General features: G+C 39.1%; 1 long non-coding RNA gene and 1 pseudogene across 1 annotated transcript in view; one reads left to right on the forward strand and one right to left on the reverse strand.

The window, feature by feature from the left end:
• The window catches only part of LOC125313961, a 30777-nt gene that overhangs the window by 14616 nt on the left and 532 nt on the right, over positions 1–15629 (forward strand). The window contains exon 2 of the long non-coding RNA XR_007197708.1: positions 464–594. This is a non-coding gene — a long non-coding RNA (uncharacterized LOC125313961). The remainder of the gene's footprint in view (positions 1–463; positions 595–15629) is intronic.
• On the reverse strand, positions 9802–13446 carry LOC115728427 (annotated as a pseudogene).

Here is a 15629-nt window from a genome sequence, read left to right on the forward strand (position 1 = left end):
CTAATTAGGGACGAACTTTGTTTTTCGTCGCTAAATTTTGGGATGCCAAATTGGCAACGAATTTTTTCCGTCGCTAATTTTCGTCACAAATCAGTTTAGAGGCGAATTTTGGTCAATTTTTCGTGGTAAAATTCGTGGCTAATTCTTTTTTTTTTTTTTGTAGTGTTATTTAAAAAAGTTATGGCTACTTCATATCCTTATTTGAAATAAAATCCTACTTGCTCTTATTTAAGAAAATGGAATATTTCAGATCTTCATTTAGAATTTTTTCTTGGGACCACGTCTCGAGACATTAAACAATGCACGTGTGTATCGTAAAAGTACTCTAGAGTAACATGTTGTTTGGAAATTCACTTTGTTAGACTTTTTTTCCACATATAATATGTTTTTTTGTCCGTTAGGTGAAATGTCAAATCTCAAGATATGTCTTGGGAGGTTTTCCAAACGATAATTGAACCAAGAGAAATCTCTTTTTGATTATATCAATATGGTATGATCAACTTAAAAAAAGTCTCACTAAATCTCCAAAAAGAATAAAAAGGCAAAAAATAAAAAGAAAATAGAAAGAAATCGCTAGAGGATTACAAGGCTGTAGTGTAGTTTCTCAGCTTAGTTCTTCAATTATGAGTTCTCCAACCGACCAATGAATCCCACTATGGTGATCAACGGACAAAATAAGCTAAACGACCTGTAGAAAATCCACTCCCTCGACCATGCCTTGATCTTCTTTTGCTTGAAGTACATCTCCATAGGGAATATTCCCAGGGGCCAAAAGTTAAGCGCCCCTAACACCCCTAGGACCGAGTTGAAGTAAGGGAAGAGCATTGCCAACACGGTCGTGGACGCCACGTCCACCGTCCCGAACAGGGATAAGTCACTAAAAGTGTCGTAACTTTTGTACGGCATTCACTTGAGTGCCATAACTTTCAAAACGTTCACTTGAGTGACATATCATAGTAAAAGTGTGCAGTTGAGTGCTAATTCCGGCCAGTCATCCTACTTGTAAATTTGAATTAGCTTTTAATTCCTACGTGTAATTTTTGGAAAAGGCCTGATTTGCCAATGTGGAAAATGTTATCCACGTCGACGGGAAGAGACGACGTCATTTCTTTGTCTAATAGAGACGACGTCATTTTACTCCTTGTATAGTGACAGATTTAGGGCAAAACCGAGAGATTGGGAGAGAATTAGGGCAAGTCTTTGTTCATCATTCTCTGAACACATCCGTTGGTCTCTCACGCGAATTGGAGCTTCCATTCTCACACCGAAAGCAAAGGTCTGTCAATCACTTTGGATTGTATGTTTGAATCGACCTCGGTGTTTGAAGCTCTCAAGCAAATGGGGCTTCTCACGCTAACGAATCTTGGTTAATTGAAGATAAAGGTTAGTCATTTGTTGTTTTTTGTCCATTGACAACAAAATAATTGAAATCTTATTCAATGTTGTGTTGTTGACAGAGTGTAAAAGCTGGGAAAACAACATCCTTTCTCCATCCGTTGAGAGCCAAAGTTAGGGGGTAAAGTTAGTAAATGTTTTTCTGTTCAATGGAGAAATGAGTGAAATTTTATTCAATATCGTATTGGTGACAGAGTGCAAAAGCGAAGAAAATGACATTGCCTAGAATAGGGGTTGCTGCTTGTGTGTAAAAGTGAGTGTGTTCAAGTTGTCCTATATCGCATAATGTATTCAATGTGTAAAGGTGAGTATTCAAGTTTCGTCGAAGAAAGTGAATATAAGGTTTCGAAAGTGGGTCATATATCTCATAAGTTAGGGCTTACTACATCAAAACGTACTCCAAAATCCAGACGATATTTGTCTCATAGATACGACATTTGGTATCATTAGCATAGTTTGAAGGGCTTAAATTTGATTTTATGATAATTCAGTGTCATACTCTGTAGGTACGCATGTGGCATGAGCATTTTCGTTGAATTTTGAACGTATTCTTGTGTAGATATATAGAGAAAACCAAATCAATCCTTTCTCCCTCAATCGGTGGCAGAACCAAACTAATGCTCCTATTATTGCAGGTTGCTCTTGAAAAGGGCAAAATGTAGAAGCAGATATAGGTGGGAGCATTGATGAACAGGAAACACAATGTTGATATAAAGTCTCCGTTAATGAACAAGAATCCGTTAAAGCACCGATAACTTAGATGAATGAGCTCACTACATTTGCAAATGTTGTTGGAACCATCTTTTCCTCGGATGCACAGGAGGGAACTAATCTCAACTGCCCAAGTCAAGATATTAATAAAAGAATTCGAGCACTTAAGAAGAAGGTAAAACTTTGTGAACAAGACACTTCTCAATTATCAAGAAGACAAATCTGACTAAACTTCATTGATCTACGATGCGGGACAAAACGCGGGGACACCTCGATCAACGCAGAGAGCAAAGTCTAGGTGAGATATTTAATTGGTGATTTTCTTTTTTTATATACAGGTTGTTACATTATATTAGTTGTGTTATTTGATTGTGCAAGTGACAAAAACACCAACCGAGGTTCTAGGAGCATGTGAGGGAATCGTTCAAAGCAATAATGTCGAACAAAGCATAGGGCCAACTGAGTCGGGCAGTGTACAACAGATGGGGCCCAAAGATCGGGTGTAATAAAAATTAAGTTGAAAACAATGCAGCGTATGTGCTTGGTGCATGAAGTAATTCTATGCCTTATGCAGGTTAGAAAAAGTATAGTGGTTTTACAAAGAGAGGCACTAAGACGAACACATGGTATAATTCGGAAAAGGATAAGAGAGCATGGCTATGGATTATTTATAGACATGAAAACCGGCATGGTTATTTTCAATGTAAGGAGTAGTTATATGTATTATGCATTTCTAAGTTCTTTCATAACATGGTAACTAATAATATGGTTGTATTGCAGCCTAGGAGGAGTTCAGAGGTGCTAATATCTCAAGGACACTCAACTGGACAAGCTACCGCAACAAGAACAAGAAGTCAAGTGCATGCATTGATAAAAAAATTCAACGATAACAACCCATGCACAATCGAAGAAGCTATTAACGGCAGCTCCAAAATCGAGGGTACCAAAGCCACTACCAAAGCAAGCCCCACCCCCAACATCGGTTCCATCTCGATCAAATGATCCTCCAGCAGATAGGACAGTTGAAGAAGAAACACCATCTAATGATGCCGTGCCTAGAGTTCCAGTCCAAAAGAGTGCAAGGCTCATGAATCATTTCAAGACAGCTCGATGTGAACGCGTTATTCATCTTGAGTAGTGGGGATGATTTTGGAGGGTTGACTGTTTATGTTGTGCTTTTTTTTTTGTGGGAGGGGTGGTTGGGGTTTTTTATTTTTTATTGGAGCTAACTAGCGGGTTTCTATTTTTTTTATGGCAAGGGCCTTTCTGTTTTGTTGGCACATTATGGATCACAACTCATGTATAAAGGGGATGCTGCAGCAACATGGTTTGATGCAAATGTAAGCTGCAGCAACATGGTTGTATTCTGAAATTTTTTCCTGCTATATTGTAAGCTATAGCAACATGGTTTCAATTTAAGGAAGCACGATTTTATGGTCCATTTTGTGCAATTGGTGAGTTCGATGCAAATGTAAGTCATTTGGTGTGATGTTGGGATCATATTAACGATATTGCATAATAATTTCTCAATCTAGAGCCATGATGTGTTTAAGAAAGTGATACCAACATAGCCAATTATTAACAAGTTAGTACATCTATTTGTTCACTTTTACAAAGTCTAGGCACTTAAGTATTTACTTAAGAAAAAAATTAGGACTCATATGACTATTTGCAAAGTTATTTGCAACTTATACTGCACTTGAACAACCATAGCAACCAACGAAAATCCAGCGATAGCCGCTGAACAAAAATGGAAAGAGAGCATCTCTTGTTGCAGCAGACATTGTTCCACACATGCATGCCTCCCATTTCTCATCCATTGAAGCAAATATAATGCATACATTAGACCACAAACTAATTGCTCAGTCAGTAAAATCATAAAGACAACCATTTCCACCAAAGAAATGCAAAATCTTTCAACACAAAATACAAAAAACATATGTTCTTGATGCAGCAACTATTGCGGACATGATGCAAGTCATTTATATTCCTGTATAAGCCAAAAGTTATGCACATATTGCATCATCAATATCCAAACCAGCCGCAGTGTCCAAACCAGCCCCATTGCACATTCAATGAGATTATCAAGCGACAAGATTGAGCACAATGCCATCTACTGAAGTAACACTCCAAAACAAGCCACTGTCATTGGCCGGTTTGGGAACAATATCCAAAAACTAGCGATCGTTGCTCTGAATACTAAACTCATTAGATTGTTCTTATACTATGGAAGACTAAGTTGGTTCTTCTAAAAACCGATTTTGCTTATAAACATGGGGTTATAAGCATACTAGTTGATCGAACTCCCCTAGGGGTAGAATATGGATTGGCTGGGATCCTCGGGTCGTGGAATTAGAGCCTTGTTCCATAGCTGCTCAGGTTATTCATACTCGACTGCGGATGCTTGGTCTTAATAAGACTTGTATATTCTCGGTAGTGTATGGTGAACATACTTTTGTTGCGCGACGTTCCTTATGGGCTGATCTTGTTCAAAGGAGTACTGATTTTGGTGAGGAACCGTGGTTAGTTGCTGGAGACTTTAATGCTATACGGGATATTTTGGATAGAATTGGTAACTCCAACAATTGGATCCCGGCATTTGATGAGTTCGGTGAATGTCTCAAACAGGCGGGACTTGAGGATCTTCGTTATGTGGGGCATAGATTCTCTTAGTCTACTTCCTCCGGGGCTACCCGCAAATAATGGAAAATTGATCGGGTGCTAACTAATGAATGTTGGACTCGGATTTTCTCCTATTCAGAAGCAACTTTCTTGGTGCCCGGTGTCTCGGATCATACGCCAATGGTGATTAGAATGCAGCCACCGCCGATGTCTAGGAAACCATTCAAGTTCTTTAACTTCCGGATGGAACACCCTTCTACGCCGGCATTGTCTCCTAGGTATGGAATACCCCGATATCCGGTTCACATATGTTTGTTCTTGTCGCAAGCTCAAACTCTTGAAGGAGCGCCTTAAGCAGCTTAATTATGAAGCTTTCTCGAACATCTCAGCTCGAACAAATCAAGCCAGGGCAGAGCTCACCTCTACATAGGATGCTCTCGCTCTTGAGCCCTTCAACCCGACGCCGGCGGCTTCCGAGAAGGATCAGCTCCAAAGCTTTGCCACTCTCGGGATTTAGGAGGAATTATTCTACAAACAAAAGTCCAGGATCCAATGGCTCAAAGAAGGTGACCTTAATACTAGGTACTTTCATCATCATGTCAACAAACGACACTTACGCAATCGCATCCTCTCGGTCACGGATTCTCGGGGAACTTTCTTGGATGACCCGGCACTAGTCCAGCAACATATTGTTGACTACTTCCGGTCTCTTCTATTGGCCAACTCGGCTCCAACTCGACCCAGTACCACTCAAATACGGGAATTGTTACCTTCGGTCCCAACCGAAGACCAAATTCGAATTTTATCTCGGCCGGTGCTTGATACAGAGATCCGTAGCACTCTCTTCTCCCTAGCGAGAGGTAAGGCCCCCGGCCCCGATGGCTTCAATGTGGATTTTTTTATATCTTCTTGGGATATAGTTGGACCTTTGGTGATTTCGGCAGTCAAAGACTTCTTTGCCACAGGGAATTTGCTCAAGGAACTCAATACTACCATCCTCACCTTGGTTCCAAAGATCCCCAATGCATCGACTATGGGGGATTTCCATCCCATTGCGTGTTGCAACACCATCTATAAATGCATCACTAAACTATTGGCCAATCGGATAGCTAGTGTTCTGCCGGCCATCACTAGCTTGAATCAAAATTCTTTTGTTAAGGGGCGCAGGATCAATGACAACATCCTCCTTGCCCAAGAGCTCTTTGCTGGCTTCCACATTGAGCCATACCTTCCGAAATGCTCTATCAAGGTGGATTTTCGGAAGGCATATGATACTATCGATTGGGGGTTCATTGAATGTACACTATGAGACTTTAGCTTCCCGTAGTCTTTTACTAAGCTCGTTATGGCCTGCGTGTCCTCCCCCATGTTCTCAATGGCCATTAATGGAAGTCTCCATGGGTTCTTTGCAAGCAATAGAGGGATTCACCAAGGGGTTATTTCTTTGGGGGTTCAATGGAGCTGCAAACACAAGTTCGACATATACTTGGGCTTCTCGAAGGTATGCTTCCTTTCCGCTACCTTGGAGTTCCGGTGATTGCATCTAGACTTAGCAAAGTTGATTGTACACTCCTCATAAATTCGATCAATGCCCGTGCTCGATCTTGGTCCCATCGATTCTTATCTTTTGCGGGCCGTCTTCAACTTGTTAAATCTGTCCTACATGCCATTCATGTGTATTGGGCTGCTATCTTCACCTTACCGAAGTCAGTGCTTGCTAGCATAGAAAAGATTCTACGTCAATTCCTTTGGAAAGGTCCGGACTTGGGCTATGGGGGTGCCAAGGTGGCTTGGGACAAAGTTTTTCTTCCTAAGAAAGAGGGCGGGCTTGGTATAAGAAGGCTTACGGATTGTAATAGGGCTGCCATGTTGAAACACATATGGTTATTATTCACCAACAAGAAATCTTTGTGGTGTAAATGGATTCATTCCACCTTCTTAAGGCACAAAAATTTCTGGATTGCTCCGAAACCTACTGTTTGCTCCTGGACCTGGAAGAAGATCCTAGATTTGAGAATGGAACACTTCCAAAATTTCAGGTGACGTATTGGGGATGGAATCTCTGTCTCCTTTTGGTTCGACTTTTGGCATGAAAAAGGACCATTATATCAAATTTTCTCAAACAAGGAGATCTATGAATCTGGCATTCCTAGGAATGCATCGGTTAAGGACTTCCTCTCTCAAGCCTGGCAAGACTGCGGAATGCTGCACACGTTTAACTCATGGCATAATGCAGTCCCATTACTTGATCCGACTAAGCCTGATCAATGCTTGTGGCAAGGCCACTCTTCGGGTAGATTTTTGGTGGCCTCTGCTTGGGAGTTGATCAGAAGAAAAGGCCGGATGGTACATTGGCACACCTTTGTCCGGGACCGACAGATAGCACCGAGACATGCGTTTCTACTATGGCTCTCTACGTTTAACCGTCTACCGACTCGGACTCTGCTGCTACATTACCACGGAATTGCTGCTTGATCATGTGCCTTTTGTCATGATAGACCCGACTCTATCGACCATCTATTCTTCGGGTGCCCTATCACGGGATCACTTGCATTATACTGGGCCTCCAAATGTAATCTTTCTTGGCAGAATTGCTCGTGACGGGAGACAATTCGGTGGGCTATGCAAAACATTGGAGGCACTTCTTTTGTTCACCGAATGGCCGGGTTTTCTCTTGGGGCCCTTTGCCATATTATCCGGACAGAGAGAAATCATATTTGTTTCGGGAATAAGCCATTGTTTGTGCTGGCGATCCTTAAGCACTTGACAAAGGTTGTCAGAGACAAAGGACTTACCTTTGCTCAGGTTGAAGACATTCCCCGGAGTAGACGAATACAGAGGAATTGGGATATCTCGCCCACGATTTTTGAAGACTCTACCTTGCCCTAACTGCCATTCCTTCGGTTTTATTGCTGTTTGATGCAAGCTTAGCCGACTGGGTTCCTTTATTGGGTTGGCGTCTTTTACATTTTGCCCATTCAGATTTAGCGACACTTTGGCCGCTGTTTTGGCCTTTTAGCCTAAGTATGCTTGCTATTTTTGTATTTTGTTCAGCCGGTACACCTTTGCACCGGCTATGACACTTCCTTGTGTCATTTGGGGTACGAGATTTTTGTGTGCGGCATTCTCTTTGTAATTAGCGCTATGGAAATTTTTATACATATTTATCTTTACCAAAAAAAAAAAAGTGAGAATGCTTAGGGAAGGTTCTCATTTTGTTCCCTCGACCAAAAAAAAAAAAAAGAACGAAACCTCACGGAAGAACACTCAACCAACTAGCTCCCCTTGCTTGTTTGCCACTCCCATCGCTCGACCAGCCAGCTCCACCATCAACATACGCAATCGTCACCTTTCGCCACCAACCGCCACCGTTTGTTGCCGATCGCGGCTAACCCCGCCAATCTCCAAAGAAAAAGGAAAATAAAATAAAAATATATTTTAAAAAAATTCACTAGATTTGTATTGCATGAATGTGTTTTAACAATATGATTTTCTTAACAAATTATGAGACATAAATATTTCATGAAATAAATAGATGATTACTACAATATAGAATAAATAAACTAATTAAGGATTATGCATGAATATGTTTTCCTTTTAGTAGTGATGCTATATAGGTTGACTTTATATTTACAAGACGTAATTATTTGGACAAAATTTTATAGTGACAAAACGCATTTATTTTCTAGGAACATAAATTTTGTGCAATTACCAAACGTGTTCTGATTCTCTAAAACTCATCTAGGGAACAGAATCGGAAAAAATCAATTTTAAACCAAATTCACATTGGACCAAATTTTGACAATCGCATTGGATAAACTAAAGATTTATGGACTACATTTGCATATTGAGCCAAAGTTCATGTACCATTTGTGTAATTTTCCCTTTATACATGAATAGCTTAATTGAATATTCAAAATCTCGATGTCGAGGCTTGTGGCAGAAACTCGAGAATCTACACGTGTCAAATGGGTGGGTCGAATCGCGTTTGGATCGAGTTGATTATGGTCAAACCCATATTGACCCGTCTAACTCGTTTTGACTCATATTTAACCCGAACCGCAATCAACCCATACCCCGTCTAACCCGTTTCTAAAAAAACATATATAACTCATTTAACCCATTTTTTCGACGAAAAAAAAAACCTATTTCAAACTCTTCACATGTATATATTATCAAATAAAAACTTCACATCAAATAAAAAAAAATAAATTAAACAATAAAAAACTTAGAAAAAAATTATATTACTAAAATACTTTCATACAACAAAAAAATCAAGTGAAAATGTTTCCTTTTATTATTTTTTAATTTTTCTGTATTTTTTAAATTTTTAAATTTTAATTTTTTTAATTTTTTTGAAAAGTATTTTTTGTTTTCTTCTTTCATTTTTCTCCAACGATCGGCGGTGGGCGCAATGGTTAGCGGCAGGCGACGGTGACCAACAGCGGTGAGCCGCAGCAACCGGCGGTGGCGGCGTACGACGGTGGTCGGCAACAGTGGGGCAACAATTTTTATATTTTTTATTTTATTTTTCTTTTATGATTTCTTTCATTCACTTATAAAAATAGAAAAATTTAAAAAAAAAATAAGCAAGTTGAGCCTTTGAGGCCTTGGGCCCATTTGCAATTTGTTTGTGGGAGCTGCCCTCATGGATCGAAAATGGGTCTAATATGGGTTGAAAATGGGTTTAAGTGTGTGACCCATTTTTTACCAATCTAATTCAACTTAAATTTTTTTGGACCCATTTTTATTGAGTCATTTAAAAACTTAGAACCCTTATACAACCCATTCAAACAAAATATGGGTCAAAAATGGGTCATTGACCCATATTGACGACTCTATCTACTTAAGAAAAGGGCCATGCACATGGCTAAAGCTGTTGTCCATAGATACAGTACAACTTTGTTATTGCCTTTCAAAAAACACAATCAAGTCCTAAAATTTATCATGAAATGTAATTGAGTCCTAAAATTTTTAAAAAATACAATCAATGAAAGGACTTGATTTTATCAATTTGACAAGTTTTAGAACTTAATTGCATTTTTTGAAAATTTTAAGATTCAATTGCACTTCCATAACAAGTTTTAAGACTTTCAATGCACTCATCCAAAAGAATAATGTATTATGCGCAACCTCCAAAACTTAATCACATGACATCACCCAAAAGCATAAAAATAGAGGAAAATATTTATAAAATAAAAAAAAAGGAAGGGGGAAAGCTCTCGCTAATTAAGAAGCGCCTCTTCAATTATGTATCTGCTGCTTGTCCATCATATGCAACCGCATTTACATTGATTTCTCATCTAAACTTCCGCCAATCAGTTCTGCAAGCGACCCAATGAATCCCACAACTGTGACCAACAAACAAAGACAGCTGAATGTCCTAAAGCAAATCCATTCCCTTGACCATGCCCCAATCTTCTTTTGCTTCAAGTACATTTCCACAGGGAAATATACTGCCAGAGGCCAGAAGTTCAACGCCCCCAGCAATCCCAACACCGAGTTGAAGTAAGGGAAGGACATTGCGAGGGCGGTCGTAGATACGACATATGACGTCCGGAACACCACTCGGAAAGGGTTCAATTGGAATGTGTGGAACAAGGGAATCTTGAATGAGATGTAATTGTTTAGAAATCCATTGCCGGGGAATCTATAAGCGAACCATCTCTCTGCTGTCGCGAAAACAGGCTGACTAAAGACCTGATGAAGGAAAAAGAAGCTCCCATGAAAAGAATATTATCGTAGGTTGTCGAACATCTCGTGACCCTATATTTATGAGAAAAAATCGTGACGACGTACAGAGGTGAAGCAACAAAGAGCAACTGCAGCTTGAAATTATCTAATTAAGACAACTGGTATTTTGCTATAGGAAAGTGCAGAAGCTATCATTTTACGACATGAATATGTTCATAGAAAAGGCGGCGTGTCAACTTAGATATGCGTGAAAGTATTTGTATTCTTGAGCTAGAAAAAAAAATTTCTCAGCAGGGCTAGTTTAAATGCAATAGCACGATACTTACAGGCAAACAAAAGCATTAGGAGATAAAAAGAGTACGCGTACATTCTTCTATAGTACCTGATACGCTCCCACCAAATGAAGCACAATGCAAGCATTAGCGAGGTCAACGAGCCAGGATGGCTCGTACAATCCGAATCCAGTGAGTAGATTGCCTGGTGTACTATCACCGAATGCTGCGTATCCAAAGCATCCACAGCAGAGGTAAAAGAAGGTGATGATGACAATCGCTTTCAATGAGGCCGCCTTCATTGTCTGGTTTTCTGGGGGAGGGGACTTCAAGGTGTCCTGCATTTGACCGACCAAATTTCAAATGTCTACACTGGTCACGGAGCTGGTTAAAACACCATTACTCGAAAGCCGATCCTGTACGGTTTTGATAGTCTACCTGTATCTCAAGAACAATCAAGGTAATAAGGATAGGCAAAAGCAACGTCGGCAAGTGCTTCAAAGGCTAACCATAACTTCTCGAGATTACTCGAAGCTGGGACTCCCGTGATAGATCCCTTAATGGCTCCATTTTCTGCAGCAATGAAAGCGAGTCAATCTTAACTTTTCACACATTCTAGCAACAAGCTAAAAGCTTGAAGCCTTTCTAAATTGAAGACACATTTCCCTTTTCCGGATAATCACATTGGGGTTCTCTCATGATTATACCTATTACTTTTAGAAAGCCAAGTCCAGATCCAATAAAAGCATATGAGAAGGACATGGCCGCTGCAATAATGGAGAGCCATCCGATGCTACGGAAATCTGGAATCTGTGACAATAGTATCTCAACTCCACCAAATAGGAGCATGTAGAAACTATCCCCATACTGGCATAGAGCATTGTACCCTCCTTGATGAAAACAATTCGATCTTAGGATTGCCCTACATCAATGAAAGATCCTTGTCAACCTAGAATCAACCTGTTTCCAGAATCATGTTAAATAGGTTATAGAAGACATGTTAATGCAGGAATATGCAACTCATGGTGCTCTTTAACAATTGTCTAGGTGTTGGGTATGCACGAAGGGCCATTAAAGACATTCAGAAAAGGAAAGACGGGAAAAGCATTGAAAAGGTTTGAAGATTTATAGTGTGAGCAGTTCACCTCACACTGGCTGCAGCTGTTATGGTATAAACAATCCCAGTCCCATATAAGCCTTCATGTGCGAATACTCCACAAATGCATTGCTGCTTCTCTCCTGAAATAGCACCGCCTCTTCGTAAAGCAATGCGATGTTTCTTTTCCAATCACAATCAAGCACGGAAGTGTGAAAGTTCAAGACAACTAACCATTTTTTTCCTCCTCAAACCTGCCCCTTTTTTCATATGGATTATGAATATCTTGCATGTTTCATCGTGTGCAAAACAGAGCCCAAAACTCCATACCTAGGTTACAATCGTCCTTATGCAAAGAGGCAAGAGCCTCAGGCCTTTTGTTGATGCTGCTGTCATGATTTATTAGAGAAGCATACTCCATGCATTGATTGTTCTCAAGAGCAGCCCATCATATACATATTCTATGTCCTTGAGGCTACATAGCATACAGCTAGAATTGACTGCCTATGTTTGCTGACTTGCAGATTCTTTTTCAAAATAGGGCAATGATTCACCGTTACATCTTGTTAAACCTATCAATGATTCACTTGGGGAAATGGCTAGTACCTAAGTAGAACTTGACAGCTTCCATGAAAGATCGGTTTCTGGTGGTTCCGTATTCTGGATCAGGATACCGGTAGCAGTCGCAAAGAACATAGGTAGAGACAACAGCAATTCCTGCAAAGCATATCGTGCACACAGGACCGAGAATCCACCCTAGTTGAGCCACACTCCATGCGAGAGAAAGCACTCCAGCTCCGATCACTCCCGTTATAATATGAGCCACTGCGGTCCATTGTGTCCCTTCATACGGAAATAACTTTTCGGCATTTTAGTAGCATCATAAACATAAACTATTTGCAGGGATTTTCCTTTTTAGTTTAAACCTGTCCGTTTGATTTCGTTGCATGTTCTCTACAACCTCAAAAAGTACTTGAAATTTGAACCAGTAAACACTAAGCAGAATAAATTTGTGGTCAACCCTCGAAAGGCCTGTTGTCCATAAGACCATAGTCTATATAAGGTCCAACTCTGAAGTTTACAAACAGCAAGAGAAGTTGTTCTGGCTCTGAGGTAAAAAAAAACATTCTCCCTTTGATCAACCACAGAACAAGGATCATAACATGAAACAGGATCCAGAAACTTTTGCTTCTTCATTTTACTCTAATCACAAGAACCCCACAGTCTGAACAGGGGGAAAAAAGACTGCTTCCTCTCCATGCATGCAAGCAATTCAAAAAGGACAAGATATAAAATAGGACATGATCATGGTCCAGGACAATCTCCCAATTCTTCTCAAGACATGTTTCAAGCAATGATGCATTCAGATTTTCCAAGAAAGTATCAGCTACTATTGAGGAGGTGATGATGGGGGTGGTGTTGGTTCTTACCGGTTCTTTTGAGAGGCTCCTCAGATGCACCAGCTGAAGAAATGCTTTTGAGCAGTGGGACCTGTTGATCATCGTCTTCGCCCATCTCTCTCTCTCTCTCTCTCCAACCAGAAATAAAACGAAAAATGACTGCTTTTGCGTTGCAATCTATACAAAAGATATTTAAAATGGAGAAGCAAAGCTCTCTGTTCCTTGCTTGCTTTCTTCTATCATCAGACAAGTGGACGTGACCATTCACCAGCCCATTCTTCATAATTTATTAGTCCATGAGTGCTTTGTGCTCCTTCCCCCTGCTGTACAGGGACAAAAATAATAACGTAAAAAAGACTTTAAAAAAAAACGTTCCTTATCTTTCCCTTCATTTGCACTTTGCACTTGTAAAAAATTTATCATGTTAATATCAAGCATGTTGATAGATTTTGACTTTGTAGAGGCATCCCATATCAACATCTATTAGTATGCTATTTAGGACATTGAGCCAAAGGTAGGTGCGTGCATGGCAACACTTCTGCTTCGTAAATCAACTTCTAATCAAAAATTGACTTTTTTTACTTTTGTTTATGAGCAGAAGTTGATTTTTAGACTTCTAGTCTAAAAGTTGATTTCCGATCAAATAAAAGCTCTTCATAACATAACAGAATTTCTATTTTTGGAATAGAAATTCATTTGCTAATAGTTGAAAATTTATAATTCTGGAACATTATTAACACAAAATCTTCTACGAAAAATTATTATCGGTGGTCGAAAAATTTCTACTTCATTTTTAATTTTTTAAATTTCTTTTAAAAATCATTATTTATATTTTACTCCACCGGACAGAGACGGCGACCCGGCGGTGGTCGCGGTTGTGGCGGGCGGAGGTCAGCAATTAAGGGGGGCCTATTGCGGCTGGCGGTGAATGCAATGGCGGTGGGCGACGGCAATGGGCGACGGCAATGGGCGACGGTTGGTGGCAGTGGGCGGTGACGACGAAGGCGTGGTTGGGAGAGAGAAGAGTCGAAAATGAAAAGACTCCATAGAGATATTGATGTTAAGAGATTTTTACTTCTGAAAGAGAAATAACTTTTTTATATTTTAAAATTGTCTCAAAAATAACTTTAGAAGTAGAAATTTGCTTTAGAAGTAGAAATGTAATGTTGTATAACCAAGTGGATTTCTGTTTTTGAAGTTTCATTACCAAATGGATTTCTACTCTAGAAGCACTTCTGGAGTAGAAATTCATTTCCATAAGTGTTATCATGCACGCCCGGGTAACATTATGACTAGAAAAAATTCATTTGGTTAAACATTTCAAATAAGAAGTTAAACATTTCCGTGAATTTCTATACTTAATTATGACAAGGAAAAATTTCAAATAAAGAAATGACATGAAGCTTATTTCATATAAGAGCTTGAAGTGCCATCATTTTTTAAAACAATGACATGAAGTAGCTATGTCAATCTCAAAAAAGTGTTTGACCTCACTAGCTGATTAAGGAAATTTTTGTCCTTTGCTTTCATGATTTTTTTTCGTTTGTTCTTTCTATTTTCTGTTTTCAAAAAATGGCTAAAACTTAAAATAAAAATGGAGAGCGAGGACAAACCCAACCATTTGTCTATGGCATCCGTCGCTCCACCGCCTCCCGCTCCTGCATTTTTATTTCAGTTTTAATTTTTTTAGCTTTTAATCTAATTTAACTAAAATTTAAGTTATAATTGTCTTTGGACGAAAATACCTTTATCAGTTGGAATATTTAGCTAATCAACAAGGTCGAGACTCCTCTTTAAAACAATCGTGGCCACTTCATATCTTTATTTAAAAAAAGATTCACTTCATACCCTTATTTAAAAAAATAAAGACATTTCAAGCCTTCTTTTAGAATTGAAAAAATTCCAAAAAATGGCCTCAAGTACCCTTATTTTTTTAAATAAGAGCCTCAAGTTGACTTTATTTCAAATAAAGGTCTAAAGTGTCATTAATCATTATTATCTCAAAGAATGACCTGAAGTAGCTATGATTGTTTCAAATAAGGATCTGACATCCTCGACCGGTAGGTCAAATTTTTTGCCGATCAAGGGCATTTTTGTCAAAATGTAAATTTAATCTAATTTTTTTTATTAAATTAAAAAAAAGTTTAAAAAGGGAAAAAGTCGGGCCGGATGTCGGTCCTGCCACCTATGTTTTTTTTTTTTTTTTTACTTTTTTTTCAAAATTTCTTCAAAAAAGAAAAAGGGAAAAAATAAAATTTCTAAATGACTAAAATGCCCCTAACTAAAGTGACTCAAACCCTTTTTTTAGACTAATATGATCACTTCAAACCCTTATTTCAAGTAATATGCACTTTAAGCTCTTTTTGATATAATGAGGACATTTCGGACCTTTATTTAAAATAAAATCCATTTTATACTCTTTTTTGAAAAAATGAGCAC

The sequence above is a fragment of the Rhodamnia argentea genome, chromosome 2, assembly GCF_020921035.1.
Source record: "Rhodamnia argentea isolate NSW1041297 chromosome 2, ASM2092103v1, whole genome shotgun sequence".
Classification (NCBI taxonomy): Eukaryota; Viridiplantae; Streptophyta; class Magnoliopsida; order Myrtales; family Myrtaceae; genus Rhodamnia; species Rhodamnia argentea.